Source organism: Miscanthus floridulus, chromosome 1 (genome assembly GCF_019320115.1).
Source record: "Miscanthus floridulus cultivar M001 chromosome 1, ASM1932011v1, whole genome shotgun sequence".
NCBI lineage: Eukaryota > Viridiplantae > Streptophyta > Magnoliopsida > Poales > Poaceae > Miscanthus > Miscanthus floridulus.
Window position 1 is genome coordinate 178,870,644 of NC_089580.1, and position 11,469 is coordinate 178,882,112.

Genomic DNA, 11,469 nt, shown 5'->3' on the forward strand with positions numbered 1-11,469 from the left:
CGGAGGAGGTCAAGGTCAGTCTTCAAAGAGCTTACCTCAGAGGACAACTTCTTCTCGATTTCAAACGAAAAGAAGAGGCCAGTATGGTCACGAGAAAAAGTCTAAACAATTAAAGAAAGAGAAAAATAAGGCGTAAGGACGAAGGCAAAACAAATGGCCTAAGAGAGAATATCAGAAAAACTTACGTGAAGCTTCTCCCCGAAAGAAGTCGCAGAGGACGCCAAGCTCCCCCAGGCTGCGGTCAGCTCCGATAGCCGATGGGTGGCATCAAACTGTTGCATCATGTCACCTGTAAAAGAGGGACCACCAAAAGCAAGAGAAGGGGAAGGAGAGGCCGGCTAGGGCGAAGAAGGAGCGACCAAAGCAACTTCCAGGGAAGCCGAAGCCAATCCCTCAGAAGGACCCGACGCGACGGCCAGAGTCACCTCCGGGGCGGCCAAGTCCGCAACTTCGCTAGGTAGCTCCGAAGCCCCCGCAGCAACTTCACCAACAGTATGTTGCGAGTCCTAAGGCTCGGAACTCGAGGGCACGGTGGAAGGCTGAGAAGAAGTCGATGAAGAAATGAGAGAAGATGAAACACTAAAAATTGATAAAAGAAAGCACCGATGAGAACCAGAAGAAGGAAGACAGAAGCAAAAAGATGAAGTTAGAATCTACTCACCCAACCACTTTCTTCCTCGCGAAGCCAAAAGAAGGCCTCGCCGGGGGGACTATGACGGCAAAAACGTCCCCGCCACCCGACGACGGGAGCAGGATAGCAGATAACGGAGCCACGGAAGAAGCCAGGGCTAGAGCCATAGAAGAACTCTGCACTGGAGGGGCGGTAGAGCTCGGTGCCGAGGCTACCAAAGAACTCGACACCGGACCTTCAGAAGAAGTCGGCGCGGGAGCCTCAGAAGAACTCATACCCGACGTCCGGTTACTTCAAAAAAGTTCAAGACTAAAATTCAAGACAAAAAAGAGAAATTCAATGCAACAGGAATATGAAAACAACTCACCACCGCATGATGAGGGGTACTTCGTCATCCTCCTCTCCCTCAGCCAAGGAAACCAGAGCACCCGCTAAAAAAAGAATAAAAAGTACTCGGTTCAAGAGAGAAACAGGAAAACAAAGGAACAAAGAGTATTAAATGTGCTCACCTAAGAGCATGCTAGCAACAACTGGAGTACTTGAGAGAGTACTTGGTTTGCGAGGCTTCTTGGAGACAGGCAGGCCAGATGAAGACCCATCCATTCGCCCCCTCTTTGGGACACTACGAGGACCGCGAGGGACTAGACGAGGAACATATTCTTCATATACATCAACAAATTCGGAAGAAACTCCAGGAAGCGCTATGGAGGGTGGGGACTTACTAGTTGCACAAGTTCCAGCAAGTTTATCCCCAGTCTCCGCCATGGCAGGGAGAACATCAAGAGGGATCAGGTCAACAAAGTTTCGCCCAAGCTCCTACGAAAAAAGATAAAATAGCAAGACAAGGAAAAGCTAAGCAAAAATGGATGCAGCAAGAGTACATAAAGTATCCAAACAAAGAGATAAACAACTCACCACTGGGGGCGGATTGTTGACAGAGAACTCGGAGACAGTAGGAGGAATAACGCTCACTCCTTTCAGCATCTTCTGGAGACACTCAAGTACCTCCTCATCGGTCAGCTCAAGGGTTGGGACCATGCGTGAAGGATCCTCGGCCCTAGAATACTCAAAGCCAAGGTGCTCCCGCTCTTTCAAGGGCTGAACTCGGCGACGAAGAAAACTCGAAACAATGCCGAAACTGGTTAAACCCTGTTGTTTCAGCATGCTAATCCTATCAAGGAGTGGCTGGATCACTTGAATCTCAGCAGGTGAATCAAGTTTCTTGTCCCATCGGTCATTCACCATAGGACAAGATCCAGAGTGGACGACAAGGGAAGGGATCAAATTGGTAGCATAAAACCAGTCGGCACACCAATCTTTTACAGAATCGACCAGGTCATAGTCAAAAAACTTAATCTTAAGACCCTGGCGAAACTGAATCCCACAACCGCCAAGAACGCTGGTTTCTTCACGGCGGGGTTGAGGTTTCAGACGAAAGAAATAGCGAAAAAGAGATAGAGAAGGAGGGATTCTGAGGAAAGCTTCACAGAGATGAACGAAAACGGAAAGATGGAGAACGACATTAGGGGTTAGATGATTCAGACTAACCCCGAAATAACTAAGAAACTGATGAAGGAAGGAGGAAGCAGGAAGGCAAAGTTCGGCGCGGACAAAGGAAACGAAGAGGACAATCTCACCAGGACCTAGAGCAGGAACCCGATGCTCGCCCGGAACTCTCCATTCAGCGATGACTTTGCTTTGGATCAAGCCATCGCTGACGAGCTCGCGCAGCTGATCTTCGCTTGTTGTTGGAGCCGGCCAAACTTTCTAAGCAGCCCTCATTGCCACGAACTCTTGGTTCTCGATCAAAGAAAGGGATGACTCCTCATCCACGAAGGTCGCCTGGGACTTGCTCGTAGTTTTCTTCCTACCCATGAACTAGCGGAAGCAAAAAGGTACTAGGGAAGATGAAGCTAGATGGTGGCGCTAAGGACGGCGGCGGCAATGGCGATGGTGGATGATTAAGAGCTAGGGTTTGAAGGCAAAAGAAAGGCAGTAAAGAAAAAGAGGATGAAGGGTCTATAAATAAATTTTACAGCGTTAGAAACGGCCCACCAGGCCCGTTAAAACACCGTGTGAGAACGCAATGGTCCATTTACCGACACAGCTAAAATGACGGAGGGCACAAATCCACACAATGGTACAATCCAATGGGCAGATTTTAGACTTATCTATCCAGCACCACGGTAGGGTTATCAGATCACTACAAGAACAACCTGTCAAACAGGAAGAAACGAAGGGCTACCTCGCAAGGAACAAAAGAACCCGATCATTTAAGAAAGAACTCGGTAATCTCATGAATGATAGGGATCACAGCAGAAAAGTAAAGGACAACTTAGAAGACAAGATTCGTTCCATTACAAGCGACTTCAAAAATAGAAGATTACAAATCTTACAAGACCCAACGAACTCAGCACCACGAAAAGCAAAGTAGCAAAGAGGAACACGGACATGGCTAGGCTCTGGAACGACTAAGTGTCTCAAATTGCTACTCGGAAGGACAAACCGCCATCAGCTACACTGTTTTCTTCAATGGATGGACGCAGTGCATCCAAGGCAGAAATCGGCAGCATGGTAAGACAACATGGAGCAGAGAAGGCCGGTGGGCATCTGTCTACCCAAGACCGATGTGATGCTGGATATGGTGTTGATCTGCACCGGACAGTCTCAAGACAGGCGATGAGGATCAACCCAGAACTACCAGATGAAGGAACGAAGCCCACACCACAAGACTTCCTCCAACTACCGCCACGTACATCCTGGCACAATGCTGTCGTGGGATTAGCCTACCTCTAATCCCTATCACAAGACTTCCTCTAGCTACGACAAGACACACAGGAACTATAAAATATGCCGGGGGCTGCTCTACTTCACAAACTACCATGTTCATGACCACGAAGGTTTCAACAGAATGTCCAATGGATGAAAACAAGCACTCCGGGACAGTATTTATAGATCAAAGGAGCGGCACACATGGACTAGGAGTACCAACGAAATAAGCCTAACAAAGAACATAGTGAAAAGACAGGACTCAATAATGGATGACTCAGGCGAGAGGGAACAGTACTCGAAGACGGGCATATTCGAAAGAATATACCAGCATAGTACAACCCATGAACAAAAGGCATTTACACTCAACCACCACCATACAACTACATCTGACAACTGCAGACTATTAAAGAATACGCCAAGACCTCGCATCTGAGTTCTTCCTGAACAAAACAACAAGGATATACGCTCGGAGGCTGCATGCTGCGAAACTACTCGGATGATGGTTTAATCCAAGACTAAAGGGCTGCTTCGGAAAGATGTCGCAAAACTACTCAGATGATGACATAATCCAACTCTCAGGGACTACTTTAGAACACAAATTTTCAAACAACATAAAGATTCAAGACCCTCCAACTTTTTGTTCCAAATAGCAAGAGGTTCGGGGGCTACACTCAGTGAGTGCACTTTTTCTTCAAAAAAGCTCATGTCACCAAAAGACTTCCTCAACGCAGACCACTTCAAGACATTACGACAAAAAGAACCTAGAATGAGCCATATTCGAGTTCTTTTTGATAAAACTTCAACGAATAAACGGAGCAACTTCAAGACAAGATCCTCTAGCTCCTTGTTCTAAATAGCAAGAGGCTCAGGGGGCGACAACCAGATGGATGTACTTTTTCTTCAAAAAAGCACTCACCACTCGAAGGTCCTAAGAAGCGCTATAAGGTTTCACTCCAGAAAGCACTCGGATGACATTTGTTCCTACTCAACAAGACTTGAAGGAGCAAAATGAGACTTTCAGAGCTCAACCATGAAGTGCTCGGGGGCTTGTCGATGCGGGACCCACAGGATACCCTGCAAGGGAGAGAGAAGATCTAGTCCAACTAGGATTCTTCCCATGTAATCTTAGTAGTAGTACTATTCAGTAATCCTACTAGGAAATCTCATTGTAAACCGACTAGGACTCTAGCCTCCTGACTATATAAAGGAGGGCAGGGCTCCTGGGAGAAAAAAGGGCAATTGTACAACACAACACTTTACAATCAATCCAACACAAAGGCTAACACAGACTGGACGTAGAGTTATTACTCGATCTACGATCGAGGGTCTGAACTAGGATAAATCGACTGTCTCTAGCGTTCACCATCGAGTTCAGCATACGCTGAAGCCCGAACATACTGCCTTGGGTATCCCCGTGATAGGCTATCGGTGGTAAAACATCGACAGCTGGCGCGCCACGTAGGGGTCGAACCTATGGCCTTCTGCTTCTGAGAGCTCGATGGACCTTGATAACATGATCTGAGTGGGCAGCCTTTGTGTTGATTTTTTCTACAGGTCTAGTCGGTTAGGTCTGTAGTGAAGGGTCCTCTCCCTTTCGCCTTCTTGCTTGCTTCTTGTTTTTTTTGTATCAGTTGCTTGGGGGTCTTGGTAATCTTGGGATTACTGGGATGCCTATTGTTGTAACTGTTTAACAACCTCTACTTCCTCTTAATGAAAAACGGGCTAATGCTTGATCATGAAAAAGAAATGTATTCTCTTGGAGTCGTTATATGTTGATGTCTTCATGATGACGTCATCACTAACTAAAAGAACTCTTCAAAGATTTGTCAGCACGTTCATGTTCCCGTGATGGAACTTAGGCCCTCTTTGAAGGTACATAGGATTCTAGAAAGATAGAAATAGCAGAACTGTACAAATGAAATAGAAGGCGCTAATATTTGGAATTGTAGTGGATTGAAAAATACATACAAACTCAGATAATGAACATTTTGATGGTCGCGTGTGGACAAAACACAACAGTTCGGTGACAAAGGAAAATTTCCAAATTCCTCCAAAAGTCCTGCAGATAGTAAGTCAGTAACACAGAAAATGATAAACATAATCGCTGGCATAGCCTGTTCGACAAATGGACCACTAGTTGATAGACCTAAAACATGATCACTAGCCATAGATTTAGCGTGTCTACTTATTTTTGGAATAAACAGTGAGTCCTAGAACATCTACTAGTATAGGATAAGAGATAGAGTGAGAGAGAGAGGGGTGAAGGGGGTGCAAACCATCAGCCGCCTTGGAGGAAGACGAGCTCTCCATCATGGTGCTTGGTGAAGACCCGGTGGCAGTGCTATGTCGAAGGGCGGTGGTGCAGTTGGCCGGTGGCAATGCTTCCCGTCGCTGGCAGCGCCCCCTCTATGATTGATTAGGGTTTAGGACTATAGGTAGGGTGCTACGTGGCTCAGGAAAACCTCGTGCTTGGCGCCCTGGCCCCCACCTCCTATTTATGGCGCTGTGCGATGGGGGTCCACCAACCATATTAGGGTTGGGCGCCCCCGATCAGGGCGTGGATCCAAGGGCTTAATTGGTCATTGGGCCAATTGGTGGAGATCAACTAACATTCTCCCCCTTGATCTTACTTATAACTTAAACTTAACTTACTTACTTTCTCTTGTTCCCATTCCTTCACTGATCAGTGCATAGAGCATGTCTCATCGTCACGGTCTCTTGTCATTAGATTAAACAGCTATAATGTATCTCTCTATTTTGAATTAGATTCTTAACTAGCCCCTTCTTATCCAGGAATCATAGGCTTTCCCTTAAACCCATGTCGTCTACGTGTTCTCTTAACACACTGGGTGGTAAGCCTTTTGTAAGTGGATCCATGAGCATCTTTTCTATTCTTATATGCTCAAGACTAATTATATGATCCTAGACTTTATCTTTCACAACATAATACTTTATGTCAATATGTTTGGCAGCACCACTTGACTTATTGTTGTGGGCATAACATACTGTTGGATTATTATCGTAGTATAACTTAAGTGGTTTATATATGTCGTCTATCACTTTCAACCTAGGTATGAATTTCTTTAGCCAATTCACCTACCATGTGGCCTCATAACATGCTACAATCTCGGCATACATTGTGGACGATGTAGTGACGGTTTGCTTTGAGCTTTTCCACGATATAGCTCCTCCTGCAAGAGTGAATATGTATCCTGACGTGGACTTTCTTTCATCTCCCACATAATCAGAATCTGTATACCCCTCTATGTGCAGGGAATCAGATCTTCTATACGTTAGCATGAGACCATTCATACCTTGCAGGTAACGCAAAACTTTCTTTACTAATTTCTAATGTTCTATTCCTAGATTACTCTGATATCTGCCAAGCAACCCGGTAACAAATGCTAAGTCTAGGCGAGTACACACTTGAGCATACTGTAAACTTCCGACAGCTGAACTATATTGAACCGCTTTCATTTGATCGATCTCATATTGGTTCCTAGGACATTGAAATTCCCCATATCTGTCGCCCTTGACTATGAAGCATGTGATGACTTACAATTTTGCATACTGTATTTCTTTAGAACTTTTTCTCAGTATGCCTTTTGTGATAATCCTAAAACCCCTTTTTCTCTATCTCAGTGAATCTCTATTCCTAAGACGAATAAAGCTTCATCGAAATCCTTCATATCAAACTTTGAGGACAAGAATTTTTTTGTTTCTAGTAGTAGATTGACATCACTGCTAGCGAGCAAGATGTCATCCACATACAAGATTAGAAAAATGTATTTCCCATTCTTGAACTTTGCATAAACGCAATTGTCATCTACATTTTCTTGAAACCTAAACTTTTTTATTGTACTATCAAACTTCAAATACCACTGTCTTGAAACTTGCTTTAATCCATAAATGGATTTCTTCAGGTGGCATCCCATGCGTTCTTTTCCTTCCACAACAAAAACTTTCGGTTGTGCCATGTAAACATTTTCCTCCAAATCCCTATTTAGGAATACCGTCTTTACATCCATCTGATGTAATTCTAAGTCATAATGTGCTACAGGCGCCATTATGATTCTAAAAGAATCCTTACATGAGACTAGAGAAAATGTCTTATTATAATCTATGTCTTCTCTTTGCGTGAAACCTTTCACCATAAGTCGTGCTTTAATCCTTTCTATATTTTCTTAGGAGTCATGTTTAGTTTTGTAGACCCATTTATAGCCTACTGTCTTGGCTTCTTTACGAATTGTTTCTAAGTTCCAAACTCCATTGGTTTTCATTGATTTCATTTCATCTTCCATGGCTTCAAGCCACTTGGATGAGTGAGCGCTTCTCATAGCTTCTTCAAATGAGGTGGGATCACCCTCCATTTGAAATTCCTCATATTCATAAACTTCATAATCGTCAGGAATGGCTGATCTCCTAACTCTTTGAGACATTCTAGGGACCTTGTTAGATGACGCTTGTTCTATATGAGGCTATTGTTGCTCTTCCTCATGTGTGACAACGGGTTCTATGGGATCCTGAAGGACAGGTTCCTCATGTTCATTCATTGTTGCCATAGGAGAACTAACAACAGGTGTTGTTACTACAGTGTCTTGCACTGTTGGTCCAACAACAACAGGTAGCGTGAAGAATGGCTCCTGAACCATAGGAGTGGGCACGTATACCTGCTTCTCTTCAAAACTAATTTCTCGCGCTACCTTGCTCTCCCTGATCATATCATCCTTCAAGAAGACAACATGTCTTATTTCTACAAACTTCATTTGTCTATCAGGACAATAGAAGCGATAACCTTTTGACTTTTCTAGATAGCCAATGAAATGGCAGCTGACTGTCTTGGAGTCCAGCTTCCCTATGTTTGGGTTAAATACTTTTGCCTCAATTGGACAACCCCACACATGTAAATAATTTAGTGAGGGTTCTTTTCCTGTCCACAACTCATACGATGTCTTGGGCACCGACTAACTTGGCACTCGATTAAGAATATGAATGACGGTTTTTAACGCCTCCATCCATAAACTTATCGGTAAGGTAGAGTAACTTATCATGCTTCTCACCATATCTATTAAGGTACGGTTGCGTCTTTTAGCTACTCCATTCTGCTGAGGCTCGCCCGATATAGAATATTGGACTACTATGCTATTTTCCTGTAAGTACCTTGTAAAGGGTCTAGGAACTTAGCCATATGGGGGTGTCGACCGTAGTACTCTCCTCCATAGTCGGACCTTACTACCTTAATCTTTAGGTTGTGCCGATTCTCTACTTCAGTCTTGCATATTTTAAATTTATCCAATGCTTTCGATCTTTTCTTAATTAGATAAATATAGCCAAAATGTGAGTAGTCATCTGTGAATATTATAAATGAATCATAACCATCGACACTCTTTACAAGAAAAGAACCACAAATGTCTGTGTGAATTATTTCTAAAATTCCTGCGCTTTATTTGGCATCTTTCCGTATTTTCTTAACATACTTTCCTTTAATGCAATCTATGCATTGTTCTAAATCTGAAAATTCTAAAGGCGGAAGAATTGATTTCTTAATCAATCGCTCTATTCTCCCCCTTGAAATATGGCCAAAACGATAGTACCATAATTTTGAAGATACATCATGCACCCTCTTTCGCTTATTTGTTGCATTCATAGACGAGGAAGCATTCTCATTCTTAGTACTTACATCATTCATATTCTCAGAAAGTGATAATAAATAAAGCTTGTCTTGTCGAAAGGCAAGACCAACATATTTATTATTATAAACAATCTGACATTTGCCATTACCAAAATGTCAATCATATCCATCATCATCTAAACGTGAAACATTTATTAAGTTTCTTCGCAAAGAGGGTACAAATAGAACATCTGAAAGCTTAAGTAAAAACCATCAACTAATTCTAGAGAAATATCTCTAATGGCTTCAACTCCATTTTCTACTTTAATTCTTCTTTCTCCTCTTTGTAGGGTCATCCTCGTATGGAATCCCTGTAATGAATTTGCAATGTGAACAGTTGTACCTGAATCAATCCACCAAGTAGATTTTTGCATAACTTAAATACAAGGATTCATCTATAAATGTAATGAAATCTTCACATCTCTTCTGCAGGCTCTTTAGGAAGTCTGGACAATTCCTCTAGTAGTGTCCATGCTTCTTGCACCTTTTGCACTGATCCTTCTCAACTTGAGCATTGTTGTTCTTCCGATGATGCCCAGTCTGAGGGGCTTTCCCTTGAGGTTTGGCATTCTTATTGAAGTTCTTTTTCTTGTTCTTCACAAGGTTAGCAGAGTCACCCTGTAAGGACTGCAGCCTTTCCTCTTTTTGAACACACATTACGATGAGCTTCTCTATGTCCCATTTGTCGGGCTGCATGTTGTAGTTAACAACAAAGGTTTCATATTCCTTTGGCAAGGAAGCAAAAACCAAATGAATCAGGAACTCATTCTTGAGCCCCAAATCCATTGGCTTCAGCTTTGAAGCCGTGTTGCTCATCTTCAATATGTGCTCTCTGATACCGCCACTAGTATATTTTTCATTAAATAATTTCTAGATCAATGTACTAGTATAAGCCTTTGAAGAGCCAGTGAATTGACTCTCCACCTTCTTAAGATACTCTGTGGCGGTATCACAGTTCGGGATAGACCCCCTTATAACATCTGAAATTGTGGACTTAGACACCATCAAGCACTTGTGGTTTGATATGTCCCATTTCTTGCGTTCGAGATCATACTTCATCCACACTTCTACATGATCTTGCTGTCGAGCAGTGAAATCAGCATCAGACTCATTTTCTTCCCTCATCGGATCCACTGGCTCAGTAGGACACGGGGAGGTAAGCGCTAGGTCATTTTCAGACAGCGAAAGTGCTAGCTCATACTTCTCTCGCCATACCCTATAGTTGCCCCCTTCAAGAGGTGGTATGTGCGAGATAAATGCCATTGGGTTGAGTCATGAAAAAACACCGTCAGAGATAGTGAGAAAATTATGACATTATAATTGCATGCTTTAATTTAACGTTGTTCAAAATTAAAACATACAATATTCTTATACATTAATTCTACATCACCGTTGGGCAGAAATAGAATTAATGCATGAAAAACTTATGAATAAACATTATAATATTGCTATTATCAATGTTGGTCAGAAAAATAACAATATTATAATTTACTGATTAAAATTGACTACTCTTCAAATTAAATTCTCCCGTTGGTTCAAATTTAATTAGAAGATTATTAACTTTAACATTGCAGCGGAAACATGAAAACTTTCATTATCTATTTTTTAGAAGCATTGAACTTTTCTCAACTATTCTCTGAAAAATTATCCTGTTGGTTCAATTTTAACAAAGATATTAAACTAGACAAATATCATCAAAATTGCTTCTAAAAAAAGAATAAAACTTAAACTCATAGAACACTGTTCATATGGCCCAAGTCCGTTGAAACAGCGAAATTCGGCCCGGCCTGTACTGTTCTCGCGAGCGCATCTTCCCAGGCCGCAACCTGCTCCGGCAAAGTCACCCGCCGCGCGCGCCCGCCTGGGCCGAATGTTGGCCCGTTCGCTCTCGTCCGTTCATCCAGATCTGACGGTCAGGCATCGACTTTGGGATATCAAAACCCCCCGTCAACCGATGCTCCCAAACCCTAATTCATTCTTCTCCTTCCCTCCTCTCTCAGCGCAACAGCGGTGAGTGAAACAGCGAGAGCGAAGAGAGGTGATGGCGTCGTCGCCAGCCCCCTCGTAGGTGCGCGCACTCTCCAACGTCGAGCGGCCTGGCCACAGCGCCCTTGGCCAGAGCACGCGCCCGCTCAACGTGCAACGGCGGCTCCCCTTCTTCTCGCGTGCCGATGAGGCGGCAGCACGGTGCAGCGGCGAAGTAGGCCTCTTCCCCTTCCTCTTTTCTTCTCTGATTGGATTTTTCTTTCTTTTCTTCTCGGATCTATCCGATTTATGGTTGGGTATGGGGTTAGGATCGAAATTAGGGTTAGGGTTTCCTTACTGTTCATCTTCCCCGAGCGGTTTGCGCGGGTTAGCGTTAGCGTTTGAGTTGCTTTTCAAAACCGAGACCCTT